This window comes from Eulemur rufifrons, chromosome 9 (genome assembly GCF_041146395.1).
Source record: "Eulemur rufifrons isolate Redbay chromosome 9, OSU_ERuf_1, whole genome shotgun sequence".
NCBI lineage: Eukaryota > Metazoa > Chordata > Mammalia > Primates > Lemuridae > Eulemur > Eulemur rufifrons.
The window spans coordinates 36957225-36971811 of record NC_090991.1 but is presented as its reverse complement, the minus strand read 5'-3'; the positions used below and the strand labels follow the sequence as shown (position 1 = coordinate 36971811).

Genomic DNA, 14587 nt, shown 5'->3' with positions numbered 1-14587 from the left:
CCTGTACTGTAATACCAAAGAAGCTTACACAAACCAATAGCTTCACACCCAAAGTAAACCAGAAGTTCAATCAGCGATCTCATTAATCCCACAGACTCTACTTGATCTCTTGGCTTAAGCACAGCTAGCGACCCAAGTACTAACTGGAAGCCTTCCAGGGTTAAAAGTCACCTGATGATAATCTGCCTCCTTGTTCACCAGTCCTTCAACTTTGCTCCTGAAAAGCAGTACAGTATGAGGAGGCAGGAGTTCATTACCACAGTGGCATAATGGCATCCAGGAGGTGCGGAACCTGTGGCCTTAAGGCAACATGTGGCCTTCTAGGTCCTTAAGTGCGGCTTATTGACTGAATCCAAAGTTTACAGAACAAATCCTTTTATTTAAAAAGGTGCAGCAGAAAAAGACGAAGCTATTCTTGCTTCCTTTGGTGCTTAAAAAAGAACAATCTTGAAATCAGAAAGCTGCAGGTTCCCCACACCCACCAGACTAACAAACAGCAGGAATCAAACAGGTTCCTATAATTATGTGGAAACCGATGTCAACAAAGAATTAAGAACATGCCTGTATGTGTTTTAGGACAGACTATAGTAGAGGGTTTCCACTAAAGCATTTCTGGTCTCTCTAAAATACAAGGAAACAGACTAGACTAACTTTCATTGTCTACATATTTTACCACCACCACTCCAAAAAAAGGCTTTACATAGTTCACAGCCCTCTTCTCTCAATGAGGGTGCTACCTCCTCCTTGAAATTCAATTCAGTAAAACCTCTAGTGAAATAGATTTCTATCACGTGTAGACATGGAATTAATTAAAATTCCAAGGTTACATACACCTGGGCACAGTGGATCACGCCTGTAATCCCAGCACTTTGGGAGGCCGAAGCAGAGGATCGCTTGAGCCCAGGAGTTTGAGACCCAGCCTGAGCAACATATCGAGACCTCGTCTCTACAAAAAAATTTTTAAAAATTAGACACAGTGGCTTGTGCCTATAGTCCCAGCTACTCAGGAAGCTGAGGCAGAAGGATCAACTGAGCCCAGGAGCTTGAGGTTGCAGTAAGCTACAATGATGCCACTGCACTCCAGCCTAGCCAATAGAACCAGACAATGTCTCCAAAAAATTCCAAGGTTACTTGAAGGGAAAAAATTTGTCCAAGTGCAGAAATTTTTCATCATGGAAATTCAACTATGCAGCAAATCTGATTAATCCAACAAGTAACAAAAACAAATAAATCACCTACTCAGGAGGCTGAGGCAGGAGGATCATTGCTTGAGGCCAGAAGTTAAAAATCAGCCTGAGCCACATAGCAAGACCCCATCACTACCAAAAATTTTTACAAATCAGCCAAGTGTGGTGGCAGATGCCTATAGTCCCAGCTTCTCAGGAGGCTGCGGTAGGAGGATTGCTTGAATCCAAGAGTTGGAGTCTACGGTGAGCTATGATCGAGCCATGGCACTCCAGCCATGATCGAGACTCTGTCACCCAGGCTGGAGTGCTGTGGCGTCAGCCTAGCTCACAGCAACCTCAAACTCCTGGGCTAGAGCAATCCTCCTGCCTCAGCCTCCCGAGTAGCTGGGACTACAGGCATGTGCCACCATGCCCGGCTAATTTTTTCTATATATTTTTAGTTGTCCATATAATTTCTTTCTATTTTTAGTAGAGACGGGGTCTTGCTCTTGCTCAGGCTGGTCTCGAACTCCTGAGCTCAAACAATCCACCCACCTCGGCCTCCCAGAGTGCTAGGATTACAGGTGTGAGCCACAGCACCCGGCCAAAAAATTTTTTTAAAAATCACATACTCATCATGAATATTTAAACTGAAAATCCTAGGACTTCTACAACAAACTAAACCTGGATGTTTTACTAGTTAGATAAACGATTTTTCCAGGTCATAAGCAGTACACAACCCTGAAAGAGAAAATGAAGGAGGCAGGGGATATATAACTATACTGTATGATGAAATCCTTTTAAATATAATTCCTCTAATAAAAACATAACAATGCACCCCAATAATGCAGCTTTTCCCCTTAATATGATTCTTTCCTCTTGTCTCAGATTTTTTTTAAGCCAGTCAAATTTAGCAGTAGGGGGCTGTATACGAACTTTAGTGACACTAGTGCTAGTAACTTCTGATAACCCATTACCCTCAGATCAGACCCAGATTATTTCTTAAAAGCCCCAAAAATGTAAATTCAGAAGTCTACTTATTCATATACTACTTTATGTGGTAAATATTAGACACCACTTGTTATTCCCAGACACAGAGCAATCCAAGAGCCAAGTCCTCTCATCTAAAATGATGACAAATCAATGAGAAGTCCACTCATGTGTTCAATTACATAACCACAGCTGCAACGAATAGCTTCATAAAAAAAGATGACTAGAGATAACCAATGCAAGAGCAATGTAAATTAAATGTCTGAAAATGATCCAAAACAGAATCAGGGAACGACCTCACCAAACATCCCCAACCGCTACCCCACTCCACCCCAGGCAAAGAGAAAATTCTGTGATCCTGGAAGTACTAGGAAGTGAGGCGACACATACAGAAAATAGTCAATTGCAGTAAATCAGTAATAGTTCAACGTAATACCGTGTAACACATTCAATGATCAATAATCAGTGAGACAATAATACTTTTTATTTAGCATTGATTTTGCAACTTTGTTCACCAAAACTGTTTCAATGGAAGTTGTAAAATATATTAGAGCTGTCTTTATAGAGCTGCTCGTCTTAGAATGCAAATCAACTCTGTGTCAGAGCCAACATAGCTTCCTTAGGCTGTATTATTTGCTAATAACAGCCACAAGATTTCCAAGAACTGAGAACTAGGGTGCCACAGCTGGCCTCTGCAACATTTCTGAGACAAGCACTATTTGCCTCCTTATCTCCAAGCAATTCACAGCCACCAAGAAGCAGCTGCGAACACATTTCCAGATGCTTTACAGACTGGCAGTAAAAGATACAACCATTTTTCCTTTCAAGGCCTAGGAATCTATAATACAAAAGGAGAAGAAAATATTGGGAAGTTAAAAACAAACTTCAAATCACAATGCTTTAATATCTCCAAAAATGATGCCACATAAATCCAAGGCAGATGATTGGTACATCTGTTTTCAAAGCCTGAGTTAATTTTCCATTTCACTAAAAACATTAACAGATTCCTGGATTTAGATAGTGAAATGAATGCAGAGAGTAGCTCAATGTTCATAACTAGTATTTCCTCCCCACCCACGCATCCCAAGAACTGGTGGGTTTAGAGATGTTGGCTAAAAAAATGGAGTCACACAAGGCCAAAGTTATTACCATCAGCCAGCATTTAACACTAGAGAAGAGGGGAGTTAATCAGATGAAAGACACACATTCTAATTTAGAAATCCAGACCAAAGCTAGACAGACTACAACGGAATCTGAATACAAAAGTAATATTAGGGGAAGCCTAAGGCGTTTGCCATGAAGATGTAAGAAGGCATTAATGGTTTAGAAAGATCATTCTATTGCAGAGTTTTCAAACTTGCCTGTAAATAAGACACAGTTAGGGCATTTGTTAAAAAAAAAAAAAAAAAAAAAAAAACCACAAACAGGATCCCTGGGCCCTAATCCAGACCTACTAAAATCAGTTTTCTATAAGAATGATCTGGTAATCTGTACATTCAACAAACACCTTAAGTGATTCTTGGTGTTAGGGGAGTCTGGGACATAGTTCTACTACTGATCAACTGCACAGACACTATGGTTTTTGAATAGGTATCGGCAAACTAAAGCTGATGAACATATTTGTTAAACAGGATAGATTACATACACTAATCAGTATTCCCTGGCCAGGTGTGGTGGCTCACGCCTGTAATCCTAGCACTCTGGGAGGCCGAGACGGGAGGATCACTCGAGGTCAGGAGTTCAAGACCAGCCTGAGCAAGAGCGAGACCCTGTCTCTACTAAAAATAGAAAGAAATTAGCTGGACAACTAAAAATATATATAGAAAAAATTAGTTGGGCATGGTGGTTCATGCCTGTAGTCCCAGCTACTCAGGAGGCTGAGGCAGAAGGATTGTTTAAGCCCAGGAGTTTGAGGTTGCTGTGAGCTAGGCTGACGCCACAGCACTCTAGCCTGGGCAACACAGAGAGACTCTGTCTCAAAAAAACAAAGATAGAAAAATACAACAGAGAGTTCAAAGAAAAAGCTAAGGAATTGAATGAGAGAAAAGAGTAAAAAATTGATAAGAAAAAAAAATTAAGAGGACCAACCTAGGAGTAGTTTCACCATCTGGATAACAGCATTCCCAGAAAGGGAGAGGAGAGAAATAATTATCAAAGTGGGAATACATTATCAATACAAGAAATAATATAAGAAAATTTCCCAGAAAACATGGAAATAAGCTTCCAGACTGAAAAGGTCCACTGAATGCTGAGTATGATGGATTTTTAAATAGCTGCACCAAGGTACAATATGGTTGCATTTCAGAATAAAGATCCTAAAATCTTCCAAAGAAAAAACAGATCCCATACAAAGAATCTAGAATCAGAACAGCATCAAACTTCATAGCACTACTGAAAGTCAGAAGACCACAAAGGGCATATACTTTCCAAAGAAATATGACCCCCAACATAAATTTTACACATCTAGTCAAGGTACCAAGAAGTGTGAGAGTAGAAAGGAGATGATTCAGACAAGCTGGGCCTGAAAAAAGCCCCATTCTCCATTGGACCCTTTACATAAAGCCTCTCTGGAAGAGGTGTTCCACTAATGTGTTGAGAAGGGATTTATACTTCTGTCAGAGTTTAGGGATGAGTTAGTGATTGATATTCAATGAATCAAGCTAAAAAAAAAAAGAAGGAAAGAATAGCAATTATTATATCTAGGTAAAACCTGTACAAGGAAGTAAATGTAATATAATGACACAGACAATAAATTGGGTGCTAAATTTTTTTCTGTTGGTAACATTCACCTCTACTTCCTTATGGACACACCTGGGGGTAGGAGGAGGCTGGAGGCCTGGAAACTACATTTCCCACAATCCTCTGTCAGTGGGGCGGTGGTTTAAATTCCACCAATGCAAGTCATTCACTCAAGATTTGGACAATGGGAGAAAGGTAAATGCCATTACTGTTTCTCCAGTAGCAATGAGCAGGTGTGTGGCCTCAGAGAGATGGCAGATCTACAGTTTCCAGCAGTTTTCCAATGTTCTCCTAAAAATCATCTGCTTTGGTACTTAAAGGCAGCTAAGATTATTAATAGCAGCAGTTCCTTGAAATTCCTGCAACATGGCTTTGCCTGACCTGTACTCTCCCAGACTTCTAATGTTTTGTAAGCATTTAATATCCTCTTTGAAATACCAAGAATGATTTGTTTTCCTAATTGAACCCTGACATATAATATCAAAACATACAAAATATTGATTTAATCAAGATTATGATGTGTCTGTGTTAGGAGAATAGCATGAAATGTTGATGGTAGGTAACAAGGGAAGAATGCAAAATCTTCATCTTCCATAGCACAAATTCAATAAATAGTATCTTAGAATGGAAAAAATCAGCTGGGTACAATGGCTCATGCCTGTAATCCCAGCACTTTGAGAAGCTGAGATGGGAGGATCGCTTGAGGCCAGGAGTTTGAGACCAAGCTGGGCAACACTGTGAGACCCCATCTCTATTAAAAAAAAAAAAAAATTAGCCAGGTGTGGTGATATGTGCCTGTAGTCCCAGCTACTCCAGAGGCTAAGGCAGGAGGATCACTTGAACCGAGGAGTCTATCTGGGAGATATAGAAAAAAAAAAAAAAGTATAAGCATACTATGTAGAAATATGGATAATATACATCAGAAAAAAAACTGCAAGTATTAAAAGTAATTAAGGACAAACAAGGAGAAATGGAGAATGGAGTAGCTGGGTTTTCTGGTTTTTTTTTAATTATGAGCCTTGTAGTATTATTTGACTCTTTATTCTTACTATTTTGACAAAAAGCAAACATTTAACTACTAAAAACCAAAAAATCCTAACATTGTATAAAAGCAAAACCACCATATAAGCAGACTGAGCAAAACTGCAAAAAATAAGGTTAATACTGGATCTGTTACCAATGCAGGTAAGGAGAACAGAAAATCCCACACAAACCAAAACAAATTAAAAGGCATTATGCCCAATTCTAGAACCTGTGTCTTGACTCAACTCTAAAGGAAGCAGGCTGGCTGATGTGACCTGAATCTCTGCCACAGCCTGTGTGAATGTAACCACATACTGATCACCAACCCCAGAGCTTACTCTAACAGAAGCCAAATATGTTAGCAACTTTCAGGCCACTGTAAGAAATCATAACCAAAATTAATTGCAAAGGTATACACAAAAATAGAGGGACGAATCTTAAAATCAATTGCCCTACTCTTTTTTAGTTCTTCTTTTCAATTTAATGCAACTTTGAACAAACAAAAACAATCAACATCTGTTGTTAAAACATCTTTAGAAGTGCAAAGAAACGGTTAATTAGATTTAAAATGCTATTACAAGGCAGGCTGAAACCTAGTCACTGATGACCAAAAACAGCTCTTCTCACATTTAAGCTAGCTGGATCTCATATTACTAGCTTCCAACCTCCATAAGCCAGCCTTCATTTGCACACCTCAGATATAAAAGTAGAAAAGCATAAACAGAGAACAGTCAGATGTAAGGAAAATCCAGTGATGACAATCTCCATTAAAAAAAGGCTTGAAAGCAGATGCTCCATAAAAATGTTGATGTAGACTTCACAGAGAGAGAAGTGTCATGCCTCATTTCAAAGATAACATATGAAGTCTCAACTCACCACAGATAATCTAATAACAAAGCTGTGACTTTCATTGTCGAGGAGTCTCTTCTTTCTCACTCTAATACCCTTAAGCCATAAGAAACACAGATGCTCCTTGCTGACATGCTAGAAAAATTTGCACATTTTCATTCCTTGATCACTAGTGATAGGCTGCTAAGTGAAGAGTGTACTTGAAGTTATGAAAGCAGGGCAAGCTGATCCAATTACACAAGAAAGGTATTAAATCAAACAGGGCCATCTGGGTTTTAAGTACTGTGATTTCTGAACAAAAGTCAAGAGACTTGTAGATAAAAATGCTTTCATATATTCAATTATAATGGCCCTTGGGCTACTGATTCATTTGCATGTCCAACAAGACTTATGCATCCAAGTCTTACATCGCTAAGACACATGGCCTAGATGACAGGCTTGACAGAATACTACATTCACCAGTTCAAAATAAGAACATCTGTGCTCTCTCCCTAGCCCCATGAGGATTATTAAAAAACAGTCAATATTCCCTAAAAGTAAACAGGTTTTCTGTTTCCTAAATAGCAGACCTGGAAAACTAACAATCCCATCATCCCCTATAATCTAAGAATTGTTCCCCAATAATCCTAATCGCCAACCCAATTTCTAAAGTAAGATTCTAAAATTTTAAGACCTAATCCAGCCAACCAAGTTTAATTTGCAGAACTATAAGAAATCCAGTCTAAAAGAACAGGCTTTATCCAGGAAAGTTCTTATAAAAAACATGTTCCACACGGCACAAGCATCAGATTTCTTTATGATACTGATTTTGACAACACTAGTAAATCAATACCCGTGCAAAGAACTGACAGAAAAAAATCTCAACTTTAGAAGTTGAGCTTAAAATTTGCTATGCTATTTATCTGTTTTGCGGGGAGCCCACACTCTCTGAAGCCTGGCCTCCTACCTTTCTGCTTCTTACTCCCTAAGCTCCAGTCACACTGGAACGTCTTTCAATTCCTCAAAGTACCCACCTTCTTTCCCTCCTCATGCCCTTCAACTATGCCATTCCCTCTACCTCGAATAGTCTTTTGTCCTCCCCTCATCCTTTGGTTTCAGTCTTAAAAGTCAATTCCTCAGAAACCTTCCCTGACTGTCCTTCCCCCCAGTCAACCTTGGTTGCACTTCCCATTAGCTGTCTCCACAGCATTTACAGCAAGAGTAATTAATTACTTGTTTAATGAACGTCTTCCCCACTAGACCACAACTGCCAAGAGGGCAAGGACTGAGTTAGCCTGTTCACTGCTGTATCTTCCAGCCCCGAGCACAGTGCTTAGCACACAGCAGGAGCTCAAATATTCTTGTTGAATTAAATGAATAACAAACATCAAAAAAAAAAAACGAGCTTCAGCAATTCTACCTCTAAGTATCTCTAAGAATTTATCCTAAAGATACAATCACACAAGCAGAGGGCCAAATATGTATGGTTATTCACCAGAGCATAATTTGTGATAGCAAAGGACTGGGAACAGTTTAAATGTCTATCAGTATAGGGTAGGTGCCAAATATCATTATTGCTGATAGGGACTAGCTGCCAAAACAGGTTTAAAAGCAAACAAAAAATGTAGGGAGTATTAACAGTATGCTACACTTTTTTTTTTTTTTTTTTTTGACAGAGTCTCACTCTGTTGCCCAGGCTAGAGTGAGTGCCGTGGCGTCAGCCTAGCTCACAGCAACCTCAAACTCCTGAGCTTAAGTGATCCTCCTGTCTCAGCCTCCCGAGTAGCTGGGACTACAGGCATGCACCACCATGCCCGGCTAATTTTTTCTATATATATTTTTAGCTGTCCATATAATTTCTTTCTATTCTTAGTAGAGATGGGGTCTCGCTCTTGCTCAGGCTGGTCTCGAACTCCTGAGCTCAAACGATCCGCCCACCTCGGCCTCCCAGAGTGCTAGGATTACAGGCGTGAGCCACCACGCCCGGCCAGTATGCTACACTTGTTTTTTAAAAAAGCAAAAAATATATATATTCACTTTATATGCACATGGTATCTCTGGAAAGGATCTTAAGAAAAGGATAGTATTACCTCTGGAGAGACAAACTGGGTTGATGGGAAAACAAAGGCAGATGTATCTGAGGGTATTCACTATCTACTTTTTTACCTTTTAAATTCTGTATTATCAATTTAAAAAATAAAATTTGCTAAAAATAGTCCTGTCCTGTTATTCCTACGACAGTGACAAAAAGAGTTTAAATATCTCATACCTCGATCTCAGTCAACAAACGTCCTACCTGCCGGCTGAGTGCTGGGAGAGTGGAAATGGAAAGAAGGAAAGCTCACTTATTCACAAATCTCAGACATCTTACCCCATAATAGATTGTACCACTTTAGAAGAAAATTCCTTTTTTTGCAACCAACTGTCCCAATCTGACTACATATGGAGAATGTTTTCACCGTTATAAAGGATTATTAGGGGAAAAAAAGGATTATTGGATTCAGCATTCTTGTTAGCATAGAAAGTAGGTCGGTGAATCTGTACTGAAGAAATATCATAAATACTTACTAAAAACAAATTATTTTCACTGACGGGCCTCAAAATCCAAATGGAGCTCAATTTTGTCAATTTGAATCCATGAAATTTAAGAAACTATAATCTTTTTGAAAATCAATTATAAGAATGGGGAGGAAATCTACACACATACCTTAAGATACATAGAAAACTGCCAAACTTCAAGACACTCTTTAGGAAAGAAAGCTCTGAGACTAGATTAAACACAAGTCCAATAATCAAATTTGTTACCACAATCGAAACCCTGGGCCAGAGTTAAAACTTTTGGATCTGAATCTGCTAGGTTCTCAAACCTGCATGTCAGGAACAGAATACTCTGGACTAATGATGGCAGGAAAAAGCTGAATCCAGGGCCACCAGCAAAAGGATTCGTTTTGGGGTTGGGACCACTGTCACATATTATAAGAAATGATCTTCATAATCCACCCCAGGACCTATGGAAGACAATGTTATCTTCAACTAATTATTTCCTGAAAAAACAAAGGGGTATTTACTAAGTAGAACACACTGTCAGCCACTCTAAACTGCTCTAACTTTGCCAAGCCTAAATGGCAAGTTAGGAACCAATTCCTGGCTCCCCTATTTGATAACTTACATAATTCTACAGGCTCTTTCTACATGCTAAGCCAAAATCTTAAGAGATTTAAGACTAACGTAGACATTAGCAAATGCATCACCCTTTTTTCCTACTAACATCGTTTTTCCCTATAAAGTTCTCTTCAACACTTTTAGTACCCGTCTACAGATAGTATCAAGAAACACTTTATTTTGCCTGTGGCTCCTCAGGCTCAAAGGCTTGGGAGTAGGGAAAGAAAAAATAAAAGTTGGAAATACTGTCCTCTCTTCCTCAATGCCCTGGACTTTTGCAGCTAGGCAAAGGCAATGATTCTGCATTTAATCACCAGATGAATAAGAAACAGATTTGAATTTAAACGAAAGATAAAGGATTGCAAGAACACTCAGTAAAGACTACTGCCTCTATTTCTTTGCAAAGCAGCTCTCAGGATCTGCCAATGAACCTCATTTTGACATGGAACACCCCATCCACTCTAATCCAGGGCATATCCCTCAAGACACAGTCAGTCAACTGGAACACTGCCAACTTCTGCTTGGGAGTTGTGTGAAGAACAGCAGCAACAAGAGCCTACTTTGAGAAGGAGATCAACAATCACACTCAAGAAGAAAAGAAGTTATTTGGCATAGAGATGCATGTTGCCAAAATGTTAGTCACAGCCTCAAGGTCCCAGTTTATGTCTCTGCAACTATTCTTTGCTTTGACAGAGTCCATTCTCTGACCCAGGAAACCAAGCTCAGCTTCTGTCACCCTCCCCATTTGAAGCAGTGAAGAATCCTTTCAATCTGGTAGTATCAAACTGTGACAGAGACAAGATGTCCACCAAAGACTAAAAAGGAGAGGAAAAAATGTGTAATTTGCCATTTTCCACTTAGGACTGGCACAAGTAGAGCAATGGCAAAAAGACAAGATAGGAAAAATGGAAAATCATTACGATACAGCAGCGGGCTATACCAACAGCCTGCCCAGGAGCTCTCAGCCTCCATAAGTTATCTCAAACCCCTCTTAAAAACAATCCAAAAAGGTACACTGTAGGTTGAAATAACGACTTAATATTAAGCAGGTTTTTACCCCCAAAAATAAGTGAATATGCTTCGTGGCCTGCAGCTCTTCCTGGGGTTAGTATGAAGTCTGTGTTCTCCTCAAACAGCCTGAACCAACAGCCTGTGAATTTCAGAATTACTTCAGAGCTATAGGAAAACAGACTCAAGTGCACCAGGTTACTTTCCCAACCACAGAGCCCGAGAAGTCAAGAAAGAAACATTCGATAATATTCTCTTCAACCGTCTCCTCTCTCTTCCCTCTTTCTTAAAAACCATCAGTAAAACTCGAAAATTCCACTGTTCTCCACACCTTCCACCCTCCCCGGCATTTCACCTTTGTGCTGACATCACGTAACTAATCAGTACCAACTAGGGTAAACAATATTCTGATATCAAGTGTGAATTACAATTAGAAACTGCCCCTTCTTTTAGCACATCCACGTCACACCTCAGAAATGCCAAGACTTTCAGGAACACTTCTAAGCTAAACAAGTTCACCTTTGGGCAAAGTGTTCAGAGGATCATGCCCAAAGAAAAAGCTAAAACAGGCCAGGTGCAGTTGCTCACGCCTGTAATCCCAGCACTCTGGGAGGCCAAGACGGGAGTACTAATTGAGGCCAAGGAGTTCGAGACCAGCTTGAAGAAGGGCAAGACCCCATCTCCACAAAAAATAAAAAAATAAAAATTAGCTGGCACCCACCTGTAATCCCAGCTACTCAGGAGGCTGAGGCAGGAGGATCACTTGAGCCCAGGAGTTTGAAGTTGCAGTGAGCTATGATGATGCCACTGCATTCTAGCCCAGGTGACAGAGTGAGACTCTGTCTCAAAAAAAAAAAAAACAAACAAAAACAACAACAACAAAAAAAAAAACAGCATTTCAACAGATTAACAATAAAGAAGCTAAAACTGTACACTGCACACTGGGCTCCACCAACCAACAAGGCCACAGTGACTGGACCAAAACATAAGGCTCAACTGTCCAAAATACTATGTTCCAATGAATTCTTGAGGGTTCAGAAGGTCAGTGCCTGTCAAGAGTAAGATACAGACCATGTGAGATGGCTCACACCTGTAATCCTAGCACTCTGGGAGGCGGAGGAGGGAGGATGGCTTGAACTCAGGAGTTCAAGACACCCTGCTCCCCCCGCCCCGCCCCCGCAAGAGCCAAGACCCCCATCTCTACTACGAACAGAAAAAATTAGCCAGGCGTGGTGGCATGCACCCGTATCCCAACTATTCAGGAGGCTGAGGCAGGAGCATCACTTTGAGCCCAAGAGTTTGAGGTTGCGGTGAGCTATGATGGCACCACAGTACTCTAGCCCAGGCGACAGAGCAAAACTGTATCTCAAAAAAAAAAAAAAAAAAAAGAGTAAAATACAGTTGTCTCTTGGTATCAGCGGGAGATGGGTTCCAGTATCCGTGCAGATAGCAAAATCCATGGATGCTAAAATCCCTTATGAAAAATGGTGTAGTATCTGCACATAAGCTATGCATATCCTCCCATATATTGTAAATCATCTTTAGATGACTTATAATACCTAACACAATGTAAATGCTATGTAAATAGTTGTTGTACCGTTTAGAGAATAAGACAAGAAGAAAAAAGTTTGTACACATTCAGTACAGATGCAACCATCCATTCTTTTTCCTCAAATATTTTTATTTTATTTTATTTTATTTTTTGAGATAGAGTCTCACTCTCTTGCCCTGAGTAGAGTGCTGTGGTGTCAGCCTAGCTCACAGCAACCTCACACTCCTGGGCTCAAGCAATCCTCCTGCCTCAGACTCCCAAGTAGCTGGGACTACAAGCATTTGCCCCCACGCCCAGCTAATTTTTCTATTTTTAGTAGAGACAGGGTCTCACTCTTGCTCAGGCTGGTCTCCAACTCCTGAGCTCAAGCAATCCCCCCCGCCGCCTCCCAGAGTGCTAGGATTACAGGCGTGAGCCACCGCACCCGGCCTTTCCCTCAAATATTTTTGATGGGAGGTTAGTTGAATCCAAGTATGTGGAACCCACTGACAGATATGGAGGGCCAACAGGTGGCTAGAAAATAAAACAATGCATTCTCCCACAGCCAATTGACCTCGTTCATCCCCAACTTTAACTTCCCTATCTTCATCTTGATGGCAGCCAACACAATGTAACACAATATGAAATTTCTGACTTCTAAAAGTTGACATTAAGAAGAATTAAAAAACTGAACATCTCTAGAAACAATGAAGTTCAGGGGAAAAGAAAATTGAACATGCATGAAATCAAAACCAACTCTTCCCTGGCACCAAAAAAAAAAAAAAAAATGCAGCAAGGCTGACAAGAAAAAACTGAGAAAGACATGTCTTCTAAATATCAGTATCTCAACCTTATTTCCAGAGATCACTTCTTTGCAACCACTTTAAAGATCTCATTTGGTTAACACGAGCTTTTAGAGACAGGGATGCACGAGACCTATATGTAGAAGGGGAAAAAATGAGAACTTAATGATTTGTCTCAAAGTCACTTGGTAAATCCACAGATGGGCTAAAACAGCTTTTATTCCCTGAGGTTCTCTTCTGGTTTGTAAAAGAAGAAAAGAGTATACAACAGCATTCAGGGCCGAGCACGGTGGCTCATGCCTGTAATCCTAGCACTCTGGGAGGTCCAGGTGGGAGGACTGCTTGAGCTCAGCAGTTCGAGATCAGCCTGAGCAAGAGCGAGACCCTGTCTCTATATATAAAAAGAAAAAAACAGTAAGTCATTCAGAAATAAAAACTTTAAGGCAAAAATAACCGCATGAGAAAAAGAGGTGGGCCTTGGGAGAGCCCAAAGCAGTAATAGATTCAAGTCCCTTTAAAAATATGAATTCCATTACACACCAGCTTCTTCCAGCTCCTCATCCCGATGTTATCTTTTAAAAACTTTCCTTCCTGATCAGAAACTCAACCATGCATATTGCCCAAGTTAAACATTTTAAGATTTCCATCTTCCCTCACTTCACAACGCTTCAACATGAACCCTCAACTCCAGGTGGTCCCATGCTCATTTCAACACTTCTCAATCCAACTTTTAACTCAATTCCCATTCCCTCTCAACTAACGCTCTCAAGATTCCCTCTAGTGTAAGCAGTTTCCCGAGTCATCCTCCCAACCATTGGTTTTCACCTAACTCAATCCCCAAAATGTCACACTGGCCTCCTCACCCACAGCATCCTGCTAATTAGCTGTCCCCAACAGGTCCTCCCTTCCTCGTCTCCCTTTTTGCGCACGACTACCTCGCTCCTCACCCAGAGTTTGCCGCCTTACCTTACCCAACCCTTCAGGAGCCCTTATTTCCTGTCTCTCAAAAACCCTCCTCCCCATTTTCACAGTCCGCGCTAGCCCCAAACCAATTCCCGACCACTCCTCCCCACGCCCATTCTCTTCCAGGTTCTTCAGACCCAGCCCCCAGGCCCCAGTCCCTCAGACCCCGCCCCCAGGACCCCTCTCCTTCCTCAGGCACCTCCTCCAATTCCCCGTCTCTCCTCAAGCCCCGCCCCAAGCCCCCCTCCCCCGGCTCTCCCTCCCACTCAGGTCCGCAGGTCATTTCAGCGACGGACTCAGCCGCCCCAGCCTCTTTCTGACCTGGCCGCGGCTGCTCCGGGAGCAAATCCTCCGCCACCTCTGCTCCGGCTGGG

General features: G+C 41.0%; 1 protein-coding gene across 1 annotated transcript in view; it reads right to left on the bottom strand.

Moving 5' to 3' along the window:
* The window catches only part of WIPF2 (WAS/WASL interacting protein family member 2), a 47054-nt gene extending 32467 nt beyond the window's left edge, over nucleotides 1-14587 (bottom strand). Inside the window, exon 1 of the mRNA XM_069482500.1 lies at nucleotides 14535-14587. The gene's annotated coding sequence lies outside the window, so the exon portion shown is untranslated. The remainder of the gene's footprint in view (nucleotides 1-14534) is intronic.